Below are 22,386 nucleotides of genomic sequence, written 5' to 3'. Positions count from 1 at the left end.
CTTCATACGTAGTGGGTGTACCAATTGTCGCCATACATAAGAACAACCATTCTTTTTAAAATAAATGAAAGGCATGTGGGTGAACTTTATATATCAAGGGAAAGGTTTTACTTCCTGCTTCTTAGAACAGCTGTGAAAACCACAATAAAATTTGTTATTATCCTCAAAATTGATTAATCCATAATAGGAACGCATGCACCAGTTGTGGCACTATTCTTAATTTTCTGCACACTCCGAGATGTCGACTCAAAATTGTGAACTGTGCCGAACTAAACCAACTTGACTGCAGTAGTTAGTACGAATAAGGGCGTCCTTGTGTAGCGAACTTCTTTTTTACGATGTATTGTTCAAGCTCACCGTTCAATCACCGTTCCACGATATATGAAGTGTTCGGGGCCGACGGCGCGGCACTGGTTTTTCGGGTTTTTAGTTCAAACACTCAATCACGGTTAGAATAAAACTTTATTATTTATGTATCACTTGTTTGTACAATTATAAACTTCTTTTACATTTTAGCACTTATTTATTACAATTATTTCAATTAACACCTTTCGTATAATTATAAACTCGAATATTTTCCTTTTTACAAACTTTTGCACTATTTCCCGTATGACAATGTCTTTCCTAGAGATACTAACACTTTTTGTTTATCGATACTTATTCTGAGACTCTAACACCGATTTTCAATTTTACCGCGAACGGACTATTTAACTGTTCATTTTTATCTTTTTCAAGAAGTTAATTAATTTAAACTTAGATCTCGATTCGTGCACTAGTCACGAGTGTCGAGGTGTCTAAGGGACAACCCTGATTCAATTGGAGTGTTCGGTAGGCCGGCTAGGGAAACCTAGAAAGCGCCGAATTCCAATAAAGGTGCTGCTGAATATTTGGGACTGATTCCGAGCTTGGAAAAGCGCACGGTATTTATAGTCAATCCGAGTTCTGAATTTCATAATGATTTCATGAATTGCATCAGACTGGACTTTGGACCCCACGAAAGGTCTGAGAATCCTTAAATAACGTAATCATTTTCTTCATCCCACATTTATCTGTTCAGACTATGTGGTTTTAATTTCAACTTCTTTAATATCCTCAATTTTTAGCTTCCATTTATTACTCAACTTTGCATTCTTTATGGATGCTCCCTAAAGTTCTCTTGCACGAAATGTTTGATCAGCTTATACTAATGACACACTGGTGGTATAAGTACCATGGTACAAGAATCTTGAATTGAGTACAGTGATCGTTCGCTAATTGGGGCACGGCCTCACCCCAACTAGCGAATGCCGTTCGCTAATTGGGGCGGTTTGACAAGCGTCAATGTTGTTTACTTTTTGCATTGAACAAAAGAAAATTTTACGCGCCAGAAAATATCAATCCCGCTAAACACGGAAACAAAACGTCAACGCGTTTTTGATATCACATTTTGACGTTTAGCTGCTTTTTAATTGGGTTTCGCCCCAATTAGCGAACCCCCAACTAAAAAGCGCCCCAACTAGAAAAACCCCAATTAGCGAACGTTCACTGTACCGTATCGATCATTGTCTTTATCAAAGATAGTCTTGGAATATTTTTCTTGTCCTCTTGTACCATGGTACTAGTACCACAGGTGTGTCCTTAGTATTATTTGAAAAATCCATAAATTCCGAAACAACTTCCTTTCTATTCCAAATTTTTACAATAGTTATTTAATTTCTTGTTATAGAATAGCTAATTCAGCCTTAATATTGGACTTCCATACTTTACGAAACTTTGCCCCCTCTTTTGGATGTCCCCTTTGAAATTCTCTTGGAAAAATTCTGTTCTCTTTCCACTCTCTGAAACTCTCTTATTTCGAGCACACATTCAAGTGGCTACTTCAATTTACTAATGTATTAATTCATATATTTTTTTGTATAAAATGAGTATCTCTAAGTCCTGCCCCTTTCTTTACACTTAAACTTGAACATTGCTGTCTCACAGAGTAATGTTCAACAAGTCCCAAAATGTTTCATAATGCATGATACTTCTTAACCAACGGAGTTGTGAAAACCTTCACCTTAAAATCAGTATTCGAACCCAGCATGGGTTCTTTGTAAAACAGCGCACCATACCGCCGAGCTATTAACAGCTACCGCTTGTATTACTCTTTGATTTTAAGTATACTCTTAAAAATCAATCAATCAATATTTTTCTCTTTCTTTCAACTGGGCTTTGAATTAAATTTCCCTTTCCCAAAAGAATCATTACCCCTTCGGGTCGGCTCTTCCTTTTCCGAACCACTCAGACCCCAATATCAATATTTCCTTTCAAGTTTCTATTGGTAAGAACAAAATCATGTTCTCTCTGTTTTTCATACTGGGCAACAAACCCCTTTATATCAATACACCTGTATACGTGTATGTAGATTCAATGAAGACTCTTATTGTCTCTATCATTTTGGCTAAGTTATTATTCCGCGCTCCTCACCCAAACAAATTCTTTCCTAAGTGTCCTATACATATGTGCCAATGCATCATCACCAATGACGATCGCGACTATGTACCGCTATATCGTGCACTGTCCAATATGTGAGTACGTTCTTGCACGTCTTTCTTGCTTCAGATGTGATTCCTTTTTGTCGTACTAGTTGTCGTAACAAAAAGGGCACCATTACGGAGCATGAGATCTGATCAAATTATTCATAGTACTACTTAATCAACACCCCCGGTTGGTTGAGGGATAGAGGATGACTCACACACATACATTAAAAATGCTTACGAATGTCAATAAGAAATTGAAATTATGGTGGTGTTAAATGGGTATTTCTCATAATTTTCAAAGTAAATTTCTACAGGAAAATCTAACTAAAAGAAATTCAGAAGAAACTTGCTACACACTTTTGTTAAATTTTTCCTTGAATTCCTTATTGATTATTCTTCTAGAAATATTTTTGGACATTCTTCCAGTATTTACTCTGCGAATTCCTCTATGAATTTCTTCAAAAAATCGTCATGGTATTCTTTCTGTAATCCCTCCAGGAAATTGTCCGGGATTTTCAGGGATTTTTCCGAAAAATCCTCCAGGACTTCATTTGGAAGAAATTCCAGAAGTTTCTCCAGAACTCCTTCAGTAGTTCCTTTACGAATTCCTCCAGTAGTTCTTCCAGGATTTTTTCCTAAAGTTTTCCCGGGATTGCGGCGGAAGCTTCACAAGGAATCCCTCCGGAATTTCTTCCTCTGGAAGATCTTTTAAGAAAGTTGCCGAATGACTCTCCAAGAATGCCTCCGGAAGTATACTATGAAATTTATCTGGTATTTCCTCCAGAATTGCTTTCGGAAATTTCTGCAGCAATACAATTCCTTAGTTTTCTCTTCACACTTCTCACATTTCTCACTTTTTACTATCCACTTCACTAAATTCTTTCCATAATAAATTTCCGTCATAGATTACACATTTCCCGTGCGGAAACAATTCAAACGGAATTGTTTCCCCGCGGGATTTGCATCTCTACACATGGGATTTTTAACCGTACACTTTTCCCGCGATTGGGTTTACACTTCAGGAAAATATTTTTTCGTGTAGACTTCTGCTCCTCCCGGATAAAAGTGTACCATAGGCTCAACAGTGTAAACAATTGAATTACCATACGCTCTACGGTATACAATAGGATATATAGTTTCTTGATGGTTGTCCATATTGTATCAACATCGTGGATATGACGTTCTCTAATGTAACAATACTTCCAATTGTTTTTAGAACATTTAGTGCCTAAATTTTAATCATTGATAACTTCTGAAAATTTTGTTCAAATTGCATATAAGCAATATAATAATATTTATCCCATTGCCGCAAATATACATCATTTTTCTTAAACTTTCATTGTTGAACGGTAAAGCCGTCATAATTAGGAAATCCAATATCGTATTGTTTTACTATAAAAATACAATTCAATCTAATGTAATTTGAACGGTTTTCTTCGGATATTTCAACAATATATTTACGATACACTCTATTGTTTGACAAAAAAGTGTATGAAAAAATCTCAGATTTTGTATAGTTACGATACTTAACAACCCGTACGTTCTAATGCGAAAACTTCATTTACAATTTAATGAATGGTTCATAACAATACATTCTAATGTATTTCTATTATTCCATCTACAATAAAATCTATTGTAAATTTATTGTGTTTTATAGTGATGTTACAATAAATTGTATTGTTTTTCTATAATATTTTTTATTCGGGCTGTCACGGAAAACGCAAATCCCGCTCCCATTTAAATTACATGGGAGATCAAATCCCGGGACACGTTTTCCGAACTGTAAACCAGCCTTTATCCGGAAGTTGATCTAGAAATTTTACCGGAAGTTCCTTCAGAAAATTCTCTGGATGTTTCTTCAAGTATTTCACAGTAAATTTTGAATCCCAACAGGGTATTCTTTATAAAGAAATTTGAAAGAATTCCACGTGAAAATGCAGTTAAAAATCCGCCTCAGTACAAAATCCAGGGGAAACACGTCATAAAAAAATTAAATAATTTAAAAAAAAATTCTCTTGAAATCTAGCAATTTGTATGTTAAAAAAAAAATTATTCCACATCAGTAAAACAAGAAGATTATTGAATTTAAAAACCTATTGAATTTTGAAATTTCTCGCTAATAATCGTTATTTTAATATTGAAGACATTTGAAGACATTTTTAAACGACTGTGAAGACATATGAAAATATCTTCTGGCATCCCTGGTTGGGACCGCCACTGGGCGCTGTTGGTCTGTGTGTCGACATCGTTCAATTTTGTTGGCGTTTGAGAAGTCACGGTGGTTGGAGCATTAACTATGATGTGTGATGGTATTACTTTCTCCAGCCCAATACGTACTACTCTCACACCATTCTACACTCCTGGGAAGACATTTTTCATACTTCGTTATGGATAGAGATGACTTTGCCATATTGCTCAATATGATCGGATATGACTTTATTGGCCATTCGCGGCGGGAGATCGTGGATCCTGATGGTGGTAGCGGGACCATCAACGTAAACTGGTATATAGTAGTGTACACCGAGATATTCAAACGAGTGTTTGAGATGGTGTTTTGTTTTTGTAGTCGTGGGGCTACGCCGGAGTCGTGCATCTCAACATACACGCAGTGTTTGAGGTTGTGTAACTGGATAGTTTTAACATCCGCCTTCTGTGTGACATCTCGTGCCGAATGCAATTTTTTGGAACAAGAACGACACGAATAAATCGATGCAATAGACTAGATATTTGAATTGTGCGGAAAGACGTCAGTCGCGCGCGAGAAGTGGCTGTCAACTGGGGTTTCGAATGAACATAGACATTTTAAATTGCGTTTCGTTTCGTTAGCAAACAATATCTTATCGCATACCCTTACATACACTTACAATAACTAGGACGGTATAGATGTAATCACATTGAAATGTAGTTAACAACCGCGAAAAGATTTTGAAAACATTGCATTTTTCCATCAGATTTGACAAGCAAAACCTTTATCTAATCTGCGCTTCGAACCGCAGACCTCTTGATCTGTAGGCCCTGGCACTTCGTTTCCATCGTAAATGATATCGTTTTGTAACGTGTTGTTTCAAGGCAACTTCGAAATCGTACCTTATTTATAACAAACTATCATCGAACAAACTATGCCAAATTTGGACCTTTGAATCGAATAATGGACATTTACAATCAACACTGCGAAGCTATCGACTTTACAATGTCTCGGCAGAATCTTAAAACATATTTTTAAAACTGCATTATTACATGCCGAAGATTATTTTTCAGAATAAAGGTATGTTTGGACGAAATTCCCGCAATACTCTAAGGAAATGCTTCTATTATGATGCATTCAAACGACATTTCTATAAAAAAGTAGGAAAAATCACAAATCCTGTTTGATGCACCTCTAAATCTCCATGGATTTGACTAAAAATTGATCAGGAGACTCCATTGAAGATACTCATTTTAGGGGGTGGGGTGGCACTTTGAATTTGGAATACTTTTGAAAATGGTGAACAGGTCTAATATATATTGCCTACACGGTAAAAAAAATATGTACGTCCATGAGAATTGTTTTGCGTTTAAATTTGCACTACTTTAGAATCTAATCAATATTGATAGCTGATCTTTTCAAATTCAAAGACCAGCACTTCCATTTGACGTGCACAATATTTTCCTTTTAATACTCGGAAAATAAAAAAAATAATCACCCCGGCCCAGACTTGATATCAGTGTCATCGCTTGAAAGTCCTACATCTTACCATGACTCCATCTCGCACTTCTAAAATATTTGTGAAAAAAGCAGAACAGTTGATACAAACTGTCATCTATATTTAGATCTACATCAATATTGATCATCTTTCAAATCAATAACCTTTCATCTCTAAATTCAATAACGTATCACTTTCAAATCTAGTAAAGACATCATTGGTGCTGATCGAAGTGACAACCATTTCAACTCACAGAGAGAATCATTTTGATCAATAGTGTTGATGTTTTGGAATTGTCTATATTTAACGCACGTTTGAAATGTGTGGCATTACTCCAAAATCAAAAGAATATCAAGGTTGGAGATTCAATAGATAGAACAGTTAAATTGAGCGTGTTGATTAATTACCGTGTATGATCAAAAAACATTGACATCATTGGTTTGCCATTTTGACTCTAGCCAAACTTTTGACATAGGTACAAGCAAGAACACCTTGCACACTTTCAAAAAATTATAACATGAAAACGGCATGTCCAATCGTGTTGGTGTCTTCGTCAAAGTTTTAGGTAATCAATGGTGCTATCTGAAAAAGTATACACCGTGAAAAAATTGCACAATCATTGAAAATTAGCATAGCATAGCATATGTGATTGTACAAATCGTGGGTGGCTATACAATGCTCAATTGAGCAATCTACTGTATATTGTCGCAAATTGGTACTTGGGATCAGTACCTTTTCCTATACAGTAGCAGTTGTATACCTGGCCACGTCCTTACAATCACGGAAGGAAGGGAAGGAATGTTAGTTCAACATCTACTAGTGAAGATGCAGCGAACCCATACTACCTTCATAGATGTCTGGGGAAGGAAAATTTGTGTTAGTGGGAAAGGTGAATAATAGGTAGCACTATTCGACAATATAGAGCGTTTGTCGATAACAGTATATGCTGTAAAAATAATAAAATATATTCATCAATTTACTTACGAACTGTCCTAAGGAAAAACAAAACAAAACACAAAATTTCGGTAAATCGCGCGATCGTTCTGCCGCCCGAAACAAGAGCCAACACACACTGAACTAATTAACTTTATTAGCGGCCGCGCAATGCAGAACACATTTTTTCGGCAAATCGCGCGATCGTTCTGCTATCCGAAACAAGAGCCAACTCGCACTGAACTCAATTGCACAATCATTGAAAATTAAACTAAAAAATCGACCACCTCGAAAAAAAAAATCTTTTGTATTTTTTATTATTTGATATGTTGTAGCAAATAATATATGTATTATTTTACACTATGGGCCATAATAGAGAAATGTTGGCCAGAAAAGTTAGAAGTTTTCAAAACGTCGGTTTTTAAAAGATGGCCGGATTTTTTTTTCAATAAGTAAAGCACTTGTCTAGCGTACTGGTTTCGTGGGATCAAACCCCACCGAAGAGGTTACCCTCCAATACATTTTTCGAACTAAATCTTTCACATGTTGTGCATCTGCACAAATCAAGTTTCAGACATAGATACTAATGATGCAGATTATGACTTATGATCAAAAATAATGTAGGGGAATTATTCCGTTTTCCAGCTCACTGAACATATATTATCTTATCGCAAAACAAAGAAATACAGCACCAATCTCGTCACTTTTTTTTTGCTAACACGCGTGCTCACTGGTGAAAAAATCACAAAAATAAGAAACAAACTAAATTTCCTTTCATTGCTTTGTTTTTGATGGGATTGAAATAGGAGCTATGAGATGAAATACCGAACCGTTCCCCTATATGCAAAATTTCAGGAAAATAAAAAAAATCCGGAAATAAACTGACCTTCTATTTCACAGAGAATTGCTCTCAGGTAAGATGTTTTCGGGTGGGAAACATTCTTGACTCCCGGGGCATAGTGTATCCATTGTACTTGCCACACAAGATACATACTCATGCAATGGCGGGCATAAAAAAGCCTTCAATTAATAACTGAGGAAATTCTAATAGAATACTAAGTTGAAAAAGCAAAATAAACTTCCAGTTGGAATGTAGAACCATAGAAGAAGAAGAAGAATTAATGACATGACAATATTCAATCATCGGCCTATTTCTATACCAACGTTGGTCTAGATTTGTCAAACTTTTTTTTGTAAATGATCCAACTGATCCAACTTGTACAGAAAATGCCGCCATTCGTACAAGCAACCATGGGTCTCCTTCAAAGCTTACCTTGAAACATCACATGAAGTGTATGTTCCGCGATTACGCTAGATGGCAGTGTTACATGTAAGCTCAAATTGCATGCAAGTCATTCAGCAAATTTTCCAACTGGAATAAAATTCACATGAAATAATCTACACATTGTATTTGAAGCTTTGCAACAAAGCTTCATTACACGAAAGCAAAAAATTATGTTCAACTTTGGAAAATTACTCTAAAAAATGCTTTCAGTAAACAAACACAATCAATTGAAAAGCACGGTCACGTCTTCGAAGATGACAATGGGTCAATGACATGACGGAAGGTCTACCAAAATAATTCAAAACAATAAAAACTATCTCTTTTGTCTTGTGTATAAAATCCATTTCCCAACATTTCAAGCTTTTGGAACATCTCACATTTTGGCGAGAAAAAACGCCTTAGCGGGACTAACCTACAATGTACTACGCGTCTCCATGGACTTTTCATACCAGAATTCTCATACGCCGACGCGTGGTGCGTGGTTCCATAAGACTTGGCAGCTAAAAGGCGTGAAAGATTAGATTTAATAAAAATTAACATTTGGCTCACAATGCATAATGAATGTCACTGGCAATCATAATTGAAGAAGCTGTAACTTTTATAATAGAAATTATCTTGCCATGAGTAAATATAGAGAATGTACCATTTTATAGGGCATGCAAAAACTGATCCCATTACCATTGAAAATTTAAGCAGAATCAAGCAATTCCAAATAGGTACCATCATGTGCCAGGTAATGAAACCCAATTCTCCTTGCTTTCCATACTTCATCCCAGACTGAACCGAGATGCGAAAAACAATCCTTCAAATGTGCAGTCATGCATCGTAGGAAAAATTACCTTCTTTACTCACCTCTACGAATGAGCATAATCTGCGGTAACCTGAAATTCCGATACGTCACGCTGCCGTTCGGGGTTACCATACTGGAATCAGTCCATCGTACTCCGCAATCGTTGACAAGTTTGGTCACCCTGATGCAATGACGCACTGGAAATCGAATTTTAGCTAATCGAGCTTCTCCAACTGCCTCGCACAAGACAATGGAGGTGCCAAAAATGGGAGCAATCAAGGGACGTTTGAATAGAATGTTCGATCGCTACCCGAAACGGCGAGGCTGAAATTCGGCATCGATTTTCTTGGGGTGAATTTGCACTATTCATAAGAATTCTTCAAGGAAAGAGAAAAGATAAACACTCAGACGCCTTTCATGGGCCTGGCATCATCGGCGGCATTGGTGATCGGAAAAAAGAAGGGAGAGAAATTTAACGGTAAATCAGGTAAATCGAGCCCGTTGATCGGCCGGAGGAAACTGATGCAATTGTGATTTATGCAACGGGCGCGCCTGGGATGCATCCTTTGCCTAATAAATAGCGATCCGAATTAGAATGAATGGATCCTTGAGATGGGAAAATCGGAAGCAAGATCGCTTGTCTCGTCCGGCGCCTGGAATTGGGTTAATTTTCGGATGCAAAGGCGTGAAGGATGTGGGAAAATTGTGCCCAAGAACCACGTGTTCGAAGACATCGCAAAGAAAGAGGGCAAGGGAGAGATTTATTTCAGTTACACAAATAAGATGATGCAAAGCTTTATCTTATTTGTGACAATTCGAAAAATAGGCAATCATAACTAAATGCAATCCTTATAAAAAAAATATGGGCTTTGCAGCTAAATAAATGCCTCGGATCATAGTCGAACGTCACCTACCACACAGTAACAGAGTTTTTCAGTCCACACAATTTTATTTGCTACCTAATAGTACATGCATTCATTCTTAGACTAGGTGTTCCGTGTTTTCTTAACATTGCCATCCATATATACAGATATGTTCCGTTTTTATCAACACGGTCCGTGCGTTTCAGTTGATAAAATCGGAACAGTGACAAAATCGGAATAATTTTCTTCGACGATTTTATTTTATATTGCTGGGAAAATATTAGATTTGCAGGTTCTAACATTTTTAAATGCTAAGGGACTGTCAAAAAACCACGTGAACATGCTAGTGGGAGGCAAGGGTTAGTGAAAAGAGACCAAAGTTGTTGTACATAGGAAATGTGTATTGAACATCAATGGTAAATGGTTGAGGGTCCTGGCAAGTAAGCAGTACACCAAGGTAACGTCCATAAATTATGTCACGAAAAAAATAACAAATTTCATTCCCTCATCCCTTCTACTTTTTGTATGAAATATACAAAAATTGATTTTTCTCCCACTAAAAGCGTGACGCAATTTATAAACGTTCCATAAGATAAGGCACCATCCGTTGATGAAATAACAATAAATTTGAAAATATTTGACCTCCTTACCCTTTCGGGACGGATGGGTATGTGTATATGCCCAGCGTTTTATAAATTACAGAATAGACTTGGATCCCCAGTTTCTTCAGCAAAAATCTTCTTCAGGATATCGGCTACCCAGGAAAAATATTGGAGGTCAAATTTACCATGAAGACCTAGATATCCAAAGCTTTTGGAAAATTTGCTTCTGACAGCATGCAGATAAAACTTAAATATTAGGATCCCATTGTTTAATAAATCTAAACACTCAATCAAGTTTAGTCATCTTGAATACGTATCCAAATGCAGTTCAAAAAGCATAGGATTATAATTTCCATGATCATAAGATGTCTGAGAGGTCTCCAGTTAGCCTTGCGAGCGTAGGCGTAGGATTGCCAATCCGCAGATGGTGAGATAGGTCCGGTCCGGTCTAGGATGTTTTCGGGTGGGAAACATTCTAGACTCCCTAGGCATAACGTTTTCTTTGTACTTGCCCAACAAGATACAAACTCATGCAATGGCGGGCATAGAAAAGCTTTCAATTAATAGCTGAGGAAATGCTAATAGCTTGAACTTGATTGACTGCCCGTAGTTGCTACTCCATTATGACCAGATCAGCTGTTTTTTTATTCCTTTCTTTATTTGGTAGGCACTCTGTGTTACTTAATCGCTACTGTACTGAGATCTACTGTGGTATTCTGCTGCCAGAATCCACACAGAATCTATTTTTAGATTTCCATTATTCATTGTTGTTGTCGTTGCTGGTTCATCTCACCGTGGGTCCATTGTGTCCATTTGTCCGTGTCGTGAATCCAATGATCGTTGCATTATTCGGTTGCCATTTATCCGGGTAACGTTGGAGGAATGCAGAAGTTCTTTGAAAATTATTTGGAAGAACTATCAGAGTAACCTTCAAAAAAATTTAGTATGACATCGTTTGTTCACGATTCGATATCGAGTCTTACAACATCAACTCATGGAGGGTCCACTGTAGCTTGTAAAAGAATTAAGTGATATCCTACCAGCTCGATGGAACTGCTGGGATGTTTAGTGATGCATAGATATATAATTTAAGACTTGGTTGATCGGGTAGATCGCATGTTCGGAACTCTAGAACGTTTTGGAAAACAGAACAGACTTGTAGTAGGTTGTAAAAATAATAAGTACCATTCTATCGGCTCGACGGACCTGCTGGGATGTTCAGCGATGCACGGATACATCGTTCAGGACTTGGTTGATCGGGTAGATCACATGTTCTGAACTATTTTGAACTAAAGGATGTAGTTGCGTGTAAAAGTAATGAGTGAAATCCTATCGGCTCAATGTACCTGCTAAGATGTTCAACGATTCACGAATCCGTCGTTCAGGACTTAGTTTTGAAGACCCTGAAAAATTTATGTTTATTCAAAACTCGATCAATTCTTGTCTTATGATTACATAGATATTTTGGACATATCTCTCAACTTAGGGCAGTTCGTCCGTAGACATATTTCTGGATACTTTCGAGGATATGTTCTCCAGAACAGTTTGGATTGCCTAGAACATCCGAAAAAGTATTTTAACGATTTTTCAGTTATGTCCGAACGCCAGATAACAATGAAATCCTTCGCCCTGAAGTAATAAAGTGCAAAAAACCAGCATCTTGCCTCTTTTATTTCGATGAGGGGGTGTCGGCGAAAAGAATCCTCTTTTGTTAGATACGGCCTTATTACCGATAAGGCTTGAAGTATTATAAACACAACATTTGGCCAAAAACTAACCAAAGTTATTCTATTTTAAAAGCTAAATCTAAAAAAATGATCGAATTTTCTTGTTGATAAAAACGGAATCGTCCACGTTAAGGAAAATGCAGTTTTTAGCATTGAAAACCACCAGTTTAGCCAGTTTTCACCAGCGCAAACTAAAAAACAGCTTATCTGCTTCTGACTACCGGTCATAGCTATCTAATTGAACATTTTATTGTACAGAAATGTGATTTTTAAAAGGCACAAAAAAAATTGAAACAATGTGCGGTGAGATGCGCCAGTGGATGGGTTAAAACGCGCATGTACTCATCTAATACTATCAATAAACTAGTTTATTCATGGACGCAGTAGCGCCCGTGGCAAGTGTTAGGTTTTTTTTTTAATATGAACGGGTTGATTTAATTCATGCATTAAAAAAATCAAAATTTTTAACGTCTGTTGTCTGTGATTTTTTTTTCATCAAATACTGTGTCTGGTTGTCTAAGGTTGTCACTGATTTTGTTTTCTGCATCTGATAGTAAAAAAGAATTGAAGTGTCAATTATTTTTTTTTTTTTTTAAGAATTTCTCCGCGTGCTGCGTCTTGTTGGCTAGTCACAAACAGGGCTATTATATATATATATATATATATAGACAGGAACACCGTCTTCGACCAGAGGTCGTACAGACTGAACACTTAACACCTAGACAACGGACAGAACACATAGCACCCAGTGGACCGGTGGAGAATTTTTCGATCACGAAAAGTTTCCTCCTTACCGGGGCGGGAATCGAACCCACGTTTCATAGCCCATGCGTCTAGACGATTGACGTCGCTAACCGCACGGCCACGAAGTATACTCATCTAATACGATACTAAAATCCAAGATGGCTGAATCGTGAATTTGGCAGATTGGAACACCTAGTGGTGTATTCATCTTGAGCTAGACTAGAAAGCGAATTCAAACAAGAACGGTAATTCCGATAAATGTGACTTGACTAAAACTCTGTTTTCGACTGGTTTAAATATACTACGGGGCAAGATGAGCATCCTTACGGGGCAAGAAGGTCACCTTTTGAAAATGTTTTTTTCCTACTAAAATGGTTTAGAGCACCAATATTACAAAAAATAATGACCATATAAAAACAATGAAACTGTTTTTGGGATCGATTTCCATTGATACCATCAAAATTACATTGAATAGCAAAAATCAGTTCAAAATTTCAGTAAATTTGTTAATGTTCGTCAGGCTTGGCATTGGTGATGACAGTCATTGGTATGCTTTTCTTCTATTGATCGTCGTCAATAAACGCAATGTTAGCAACCATATCTCCTACCCAAAATCCATAACATCGCGACCAAGAAACCACTGGTAACCACAAGGGTAACCATAATAAGTTTTTTTCATTCCTTGACCTTCGGTGGCTCTGATCGTTGTTAGTTTGATGGTCGCGACCAATATGTTCTCCACCATTTATCAATGTATTTATAACTTATAAAAACACTTTTCCTAGAGCTCGCACTAGTTTAATTCGCCAAGGAACTAATCAATACAAACTAAAACTAATATATATCAAGATAAGGATCAATTAAAAATTAAAATAATTACAGCTAAAAATATCAATTAAAAATATACTGGAGGATCGAACTCAGAACCTCAAGATCTGCTGGCTTAAACATTAGCATTTGTACCATTTCAGATCCGTGAAGGCTGTGTACCAGTGGCGTAGCCACGGAGGTGGTTTTGGACATAACACCCCCCTCCCACCCCCCGCGCCCGGAGACAAACATTTTCAGAAGAATTTTGTTTTTCGAAAAAAAATGTTCAGGGAACCCCCCCAGACCAATTTTCTGGCTACGCCACTGTTGTGTACTATATAGCTATGCAATCCCGAGTAGACGAAAATAGCTCAATAATATCAAATGTTGATAAGATAGCAAAATGAGATATGGACATGATTTATATAAGAGATAAAAGATCAGATTGATATCAATATTTTGCACTGAAATATCATAAGGAGATAAAGTTATACTATTTGTAAGAAGTGATCGATATCATGTGCCATTAGTTTGTTCTTATCTTAAATTTCAATTTAAATATCATATCTTGATATTTAAATGATATTTAGGTGCGTATTTTGGATATTGTTACCTGTTTCTTAATTTCTTATATCAATCAAGTCCATATCATGTTTTGTTATTTTGTTCATGGCTTCTGTCCGGGATGACAAACAAATCACAGGTAACTTTGTTTTCATGCCGTAGGTTATCTATTCACTGCATTATTCACATAGTGGAGGAACTAAACACGTTCCAACATTAATTTCTCGATTAGTTCTAATCTCTATTTTATTTCACTTACCTTGACAGTGCATCTGAAAGCTCATTATATCTATTTTATCAAGAGCGTGCCATAATCGCATCAAAATCCTGTTTTGTTACCTGAAATCAATCCTCCAATTATTGGTGCAGTGTTCCAATATTTGCGGTATTTTGTTATTCGTGTTCCTATAGTTGCGAATCCCAAAGGTTTTATATGGGATTCGCAACTATTGGAACACTACCGCAACTATTGGTGCAAGGGAGAGAAAAAACTAAAGTATTTTAAAGATACTTTACCAGTTAAAATGGAATTCCAATGTTGTTTTTTTCTCTATCGTGTTATGACAGGTCAACTAATTGACCAGTAATGTGGGTTACTGTGTTTATTTTGTTGATTCCCTGCAAGCCGTACTACCGCAACTATAGGAACACCCACGACTATCGGAACTTTTACCCTAAATAAACCAGAGACAAACAAATAATGTTCCCGTCCTAACAACGCGGATTTGTAATTAAAAAAACCCAGATTAATCCACCTAGCGGTGATGTTGCCTTTCTCGTGCATTATAAAAATAGTATTTTGGCCATTACTCTTGAGCCCATAGTCCGATCTGGCCAATTTCCAATAGGAAACAATGGTAGAGTATCCTGCGTCGAATGCAACTTGTTGCGAGTAAATCGGTTAAGGATAAGTGCCTGAAAAATGAGTGACATTTTTTTTTTCAATTTTTCTATAAAATAGTGGTATTTTGGCCATAACTTCCGAGCCCATAATCCGATCTGACCAATTTTCAATAGGAAACAATGGTAGAGTATCCTGCGTCGAATGCAACTTGTTGCGAGTAAATCGGTTGAAGATAAGTGCTTGAAAAATGAGTGACATTTTTTTTTCTCAATTTTTCTAATAAAAAAGTGGTATTTTGGCCATAACTTCTGAGCCCATAGTCTGATCTAGCCAATTGTCAATAGGAAACAATTGTAGAGTATACTGCGTCGAATGCAACTTGTTGCGAGTAAATCGGTTAAGGATAAGTACCTGAAAAATGAGTGACATTTTTTTTGGGTTGGTGCGCACAGACACACACACACACACACACACACACACACACACACACACACACACACACACACACACACACACACACACACACACACACACACACACACACACACACACACACACACACACACACACATACACACAGACATCACCTCAATTCGTCGAGCTGAGTCGATCGGTATATAACACTATGGGTCTCCGGGCCTTCTATAAAAAGTTTGTTTTTGAAGCGATTATATAGCCTTTACGTATACTTAGTATACGAGAAAGGCAAAAAGCCTATTGCGATTGAATGATCCTGCAAGTGAAGCGTTGGTCTTTATTGTTTGACTATGACTATGGACGGTGATCAATGATAAGCCTGCATATAAGATACTTGGTCAAGAATTTCATTTAAAAATATCTTAGGTTTTAAATACTTTATTTTCCAATGCTGATTTCTTATAAGAAAATCCAAGTTTTTACCAATTTTTTGCTAATTTATCTGTATTTCAAATTCATTTTATTTTTATATTTTTGTCAGTGACAATTTTTTTGTTGGACTACATATAGTTTAACAGTGTGTGGGGTTAGTTTAAAATAAAAAGTCATAAGGGCGATTAAATTAGCGGGTGCTCTTCTTGCCCCGGGTGGCGATCTTGCCCCGTCCTACCCCTACCCCTAGAATTGAACTTTGATCGGAGGACGATTTTCTTGTCAGCGAGATGTGCCAGATTTTGTTTATCTCTTGCTTCTTCAGTCAAACAGATTCCCGAGAACCATCACACGGATCATTTAGGAGCCAACCAGCAATCTAGTTAATTGCCAAAGATCCATCTTGTTTATTTGCAACCCGTCCAATTGTCTTCTTGCTTGAAAACTTTTAAATTTTCATGTAAAAATCTTTTAAATAAATCAAAAATTTTGAAAAATTTGACACATGACATAACAGATAAAATGTTTCGCGTTCGCTTACTAACACGACCTGCTTCGATCAGGTTACTTAAATTCCATCCTTTCATGAGTTATAGTGCCTCAAAAAGAATGCAAATTCATTTTTATTATAGAAAAAGAAGATTCGTACTAATCTCCAAGCAAATGTTTTCAGAGATTCTGTCTAATTTCCGCGAGAATTTTTTAAAAATAATTCGGAATTTACTTAAACATTTTAGCAGAATTGTATGAAGTAATGTCAAAGATTTCACAGAAATTTCAAAACGGGATTTTCCTAAATACCGTGCGGGACCGAAATCCATCCACCTCATGAGATATCAATAAATTAAAGGGGGTTAAAGGTAATTAATGTAGAAATAATTTATCTTATCCTGTTCAGATACTTGACAGTAAGCTTTTAGGGCATAGAAATGGAAAAAGGCTTTGAAATTAAAACAACAAAAATCAAAAACAAATCGCTACCCACCATAAGCGGAGTTTTTGCCGCAATTTTGTTTTCGGGTAGATCATAATTGCACCAAAAGTAACTGTGTTTTAAATGCTAATTGCGAATCATTGAATAAGATGAGCGGAATACAAACCGAAGGGATCGCTTCTCAAGGTGCGTATCGAACTATTCACAGTGATAGTTTAGTCAATCAGACTGCTTCAATTTAAATATTTGGTTAAAAAAAAGGCTGTACGGATTTTGATCCTTTGATTCGAAATCCGTCCACGGTGGACGGATTTCGAGTCAGGAGTAGTAGATTTTAATAATTATTTTATCATGTTTGTCGTAGTTTTTAATGAGTGAAACAATTCAAAGATAGATGCCTTCATACTTCTGTGTCAATGACAAACGTTTTATTCACATTCGATTCCTATTTTCTAATGACTTTTTCATGTACTAAGGTGCTTAACTGTACGGATTACAATGCCCCACGGTATCCACAAGAGATTCTATTCAAGTTTCTTCTTGAGATTTTTTTTTTATTTCCGTAAAAACATTCGAGACGAGCCAGTCTTGGGCTGAACGTCTCGCTAATAAAGATATAAAAAAACTTTTACGAAATAGTAGCAGTAGTGCGCTGATGCAAAAGTGTCGGCGGCGTGAGTCCAAAAACCCCAAAAACCATCTGCGGCGGTGCCGTGGCGTAGCGGAGTTTTTTAAAACGTTGCACAGTGGTGCGTTTGGCTAAAATCGTGAACTTTTTATTTTACCACTTCAGGATGTTATTTCGACATTGGTGTCTTTGGGAATAAATTTTAGAAAAATATTGCGCATCGAATGACGAAAAGTTGTAGTTCCAATTTTTGCCACAGGTGGCGCTGCAAAATGTAACTTCTTTAATAAACGATTTTTAAATATGGTGTCTTTGGCAAAGTTGTAGTGTAATTTATTATGAATTTTATTGCTGAAGACACCGAGTGTCCATCTATCATCGTTTTTGAAATACGGGCAGACCCTAAAAAACAGTATTTAAAGATATTTTCGAAACTAACAGTTTCAGGTCAATACAATGTTCTACAAAAATGTATATATAATCAAAATAGACCACTTTCTGGAAGAAACCAGGGATGTTTTTTGCAAACATGACTTGTTATCGGCGATTTAGGGTCGAAAATAGTGATATTTGAAGACTTCCCGGATAAAAATTTACAGTTCCTTGTATGGTATGATCCATTGGAATTCAATTGGTTGTATGGTAAATAATACAATCTATTGTATTTTTATTGTAGATTTTTCACGGTTGTAAAAATCCTTTATTGTACTTACTTTAAAAGTACAATACATTTAAATGTGACCGATACATTCTATAATATTTTAGTTGTTCGCTTATGTTTTATATTGCTCATCCAAAAATTAAACAAATTATAAAAGTATTCCATCTCGGTGATCAGATAATCCGTTTTAAAGAAAATAAAAATATAATTTGAGAATATTTCATTGATTCATTATGTTGATGGAATAACAATTGAAAACAATAAAATAACAATAACTTTCATAGTTACATGAAAATTCTACCGATTTTCAAATATATGTTTTAATTGCAGGTCTTGAAATATTCATGTTCTGATCAATTTAAATTTAAAAATTCAAAGGAACAAAATCTTTCACTTTTAATTTTACTTGGAGAATGACTGGATTTAGATGAGCGTGTACAATTTTGTTTGTGATTAGTGAGAAGACGAAGTAAACGAAGTGTTCCTTTTATAATCGTCTATCCGGTACAAAGTTAGTACGCTTTTTATATCGAAGTTGGATTTTTCTCCAGATACAGATCCAGATACAGATTTTCTCCCAACTTCGGAAGTAGTGCGCTGGATTTGCCTAAAGATGCGCTAAACAACACATCAATTAGTTTGACAGATAAAATTTCGGAAGAAAGTTCGGTTCGGAAGTCCGACTTCCGAATTCTAAGTTGATGCTACGCCGACAATACTGATTCTGCGAGCAAGCAACGGCCGATCATTTCCCGCTGTACCGTGGTGAGTATCTATCAAGGTATCTATATATACCGGATCATTTTGAGGTGGGATAAATCTTTCAACACGTAAAGAAAAAAACTTATAATTTAAAACCTTATAAGCAACAACCTATTCGAAAATATCAATACACTAATTCATTATGCCATCTGATGAATGATCTGATGATACTAAAAAGCAATAACATTAATAAGTTAATGAAAAGTATAAGTTTTGGAATGTATGTGCCTAGTAACATTATTGTTTTTTACGTGAAAGACCTTCAGGAAGGGGTCCCTTGATTTACACCGCCGAAGCAGTTCGCAGATTTTTTTTATTAATATGTATCCTTGTTCCTTTTCAGAAATTGAATTAATGATAAAACACTGCTGCATGCCACCATCCCTGATGATTCAATATCGTTCGGCGACTATCATCGAGCTATATCACCAACGGGATACAATAAAAAATTAAACAGGTAACTTTTGTTTTTCTTCTCGGCTTATACTTTTTGTAAGAAACCTGACATGATCTTATAATTTACGTCTTCCACAGGAAAAAATGCGAGCAGCATTAGTTACAGCGGCTTCAGTGAGTATAGCCGGTTGCATCATTGGCGACTGAAATCTACGTTTATGAATCCCGGTCTGAATAGCAGTTAACGCACTTAACAATACCAATACCAATATAATTTTAATTTTAATTCGAACACAAATTGAACTAAAGTCAAATTGAAATTAAATTAAAACTGAATTGAAATTAAATCAAAAATAAATTGAATTGTATTTTTATTGTAAAATTGAAGTCGAGATTGAAGTGAAATTTATTTAAAATCCCATTGTATTTCTACTGTAAAACAATAAAAAAAATTTGAGAAAAAACATTTGAAACACATTGTTTTCTATTGTTTTAGCCTTCGAAATCATCCCATTGAAGAACCGTTAAATCAATTGTTTTGCTCTGAATTTTGTATGAAAATTTTTCGATTTTTTTATTGTAAAGATACATAACAACCCCCCTTTTTTATTGTAAAAGTCCCATTTACCATTAATTTAATCGTGGAAAACAATTGTCTCTGATGTGATTTAGTTGTTAAAGTTCCATTACATTCAATGGTAATTTCTATGTTTTACATGGTGATGTAACAGTAAAATTTATAATATTCTAATCATATTTTTTATCCGGGTTCATATGCAACAGAGGGGCAAATTGGGGCAAGGAAATCCCCACAGGGTTTAAAATATCTGGTCTGTAGTTTCATATGCATATAATTCTGTCTGTCTCCACGTGTATCCAAACAAGTATTTCTAAATTTCATAAATCGACATTTTCAACTGATATTTATATAATAATTGAGATTTCACCACACTGCATACCACGCTGTTGAATGTTAATGTAAAAAGAAGTGCAGCGTGAAGCTGGTTTTCTGTTCTCTTCATCCAATCATTTCACAAAATGCAAATCTGACGTCATACGCTCCTAGAGATGTCGTAAAATCCCGAATAATCGATTAGTAACTAATCGATTACTCTTTATTTTTGTCGATTATTGAATCGATCCATCGTTGGGTAGTAATCGATTTAAAATTAATCGATTATCACAACGATGAATCGATTAATCGATTAATTTGCGACTTCTTAGAGATGTCGTTAATTCCCGATTAATCTATTAGTAACTCATCAATTATTCTCGATTCTTGTCGATTATTGAATCGATTAACCGTTGGTAAGTAATCGATTCAAAATAATTCGATTAATCGATTAATTGAAATGTATGTATATGATAGCACCTGAATGCTGGCAGTTGGTGGGTAGAAAACCAGCTACTGCTTGGGATTCATTGTTAAGTGTATAATGTTAAGGTGTCAACTCATTCATTCTCTCGCTTAGCGTTATAGAGATGTCGCAAATTATTCGATTACTTAGATTAATCGGTTCATCGTTGTGATAATCGATTAATTTTAAATCGATTATTACCCAGCGATGAATCGATTCAATAAGAATAAAGAGTAATCGATTAGTTACTAATCGATTATTCGGGATTTTACGACATCCCTAAGTAGCGTATGACGTCAGAATTGCATTGTGTGAAATGATTGGATGAAGAGAACAAAAAAATAGCTTCACGCTGCACTTCTTTTGACATTAACATTCAACAGCGTTGTATGCAGTGTGGTGAAATCTCAATTATTATATAAATATCAGTTGAAAATGTCGATTTATGAAATTTAGAAATACTTGTTTGGATACACGTGGAGACAGACAGAATTAATGCATATGAAACTACAGATCAGATATTTAAAACCCTGTGGGGATTTCCTTGCCCCAATTTGCCCCTCTGTTGCATATGAAGTCTTCAAATATCACTATTTTCGACCCTAAATCGCCGATAACAAGTCATGTTTGCAAAAAACATCCCTGGTTTCTTCCAGAAAGTGGTCTATTTTGATTATATATACATTTTTGTAGAACATTGTATTGACCTGAAACTGTTAGTTTCGAAAATATCTTTAAATACTGTTTTTTAGGGTCTGTCCATAAAAAACGCCCGTATTTCAAAAACGATGATAGATGGACACTCGGTGTCTTCAGCAATAAAATTCGTAATAAATTACACTACACCTTTGCCAAAGACACCATATTTAAAAATCGTTTATTAAAGAAGTTACATTTTGCAGCGCCACCTGTGGCAAAAATTGGAACTACAACTTTTCGTCATTCGATGCGCCATATTTTTCTAAAATTTATTCCCAAAGACACCGATGCCAAAAAATAACACCCTGAAGTGGTAAAATAAAAAGTTCACGATTTTAGCCAAACGCACCACTGTGCGTTGGTTACATCCCAAAATACTTTCTGATTGACTGAATCGCAACTGTTTTTTTTTTCTTTTTTATGGAAATAGGATCTAAAGATGCGCTTTGCTTATTGATTTGTATTTTTCACACCGCTATTGTAATTCACCAAAAGCGTTTTGCGTGAAAAAAAACACACGTGGTTCGAGAGCTAACCCCCGCCTCCCCCATGTGGTTTATCGTTATAATCCCCCTTCCTCTCCTACATAACCACATGGTTTCTGAACGGCCCCATTAACGATTCAAAGCAAAACTGACAAAATGTCTGATTTTAAATGTAACGAAGTATCAAAAAATTAAAACAAACTACTTTGCTAACGCTGCTTTCAAATTCGAATAAATCCAGCCTAATCATTACACGGTCATAAATCAC

At 36.0% G+C, this 22,386-nt stretch overlaps 1 long non-coding RNA gene across 1 annotated transcript; it reads left to right on the top strand.

Moving 5' to 3' along the window:
• Nucleotides 1-19,097: 19,097 nt before the first annotated feature.
• Nucleotides 19,098-19,833, top strand: LOC134204016 (uncharacterized). Its single transcript, XR_009977753.1, has 3 exons — nt 19,098-19,183; nt 19,524-19,637; nt 19,715-19,833. It is a non-coding gene; the product is annotated as an uncharacterized LOC134204016 (long non-coding RNA).
• Nucleotides 19,834-22,386: the final 2,553 nt, after the last annotated feature.

Source organism: Armigeres subalbatus, unplaced genomic scaffold, assembly GCF_024139115.2.
Source record: "Armigeres subalbatus isolate Guangzhou_Male unplaced genomic scaffold, GZ_Asu_2 Contig338, whole genome shotgun sequence".
In the NCBI taxonomy this organism is placed as follows: domain Eukaryota; kingdom Metazoa; phylum Arthropoda; class Insecta; order Diptera; family Culicidae; genus Armigeres; species Armigeres subalbatus.
The sequence above is the reverse complement of the archived record's forward strand: the minus strand, read 5'-3'. Positions and strand labels throughout refer to the sequence as shown.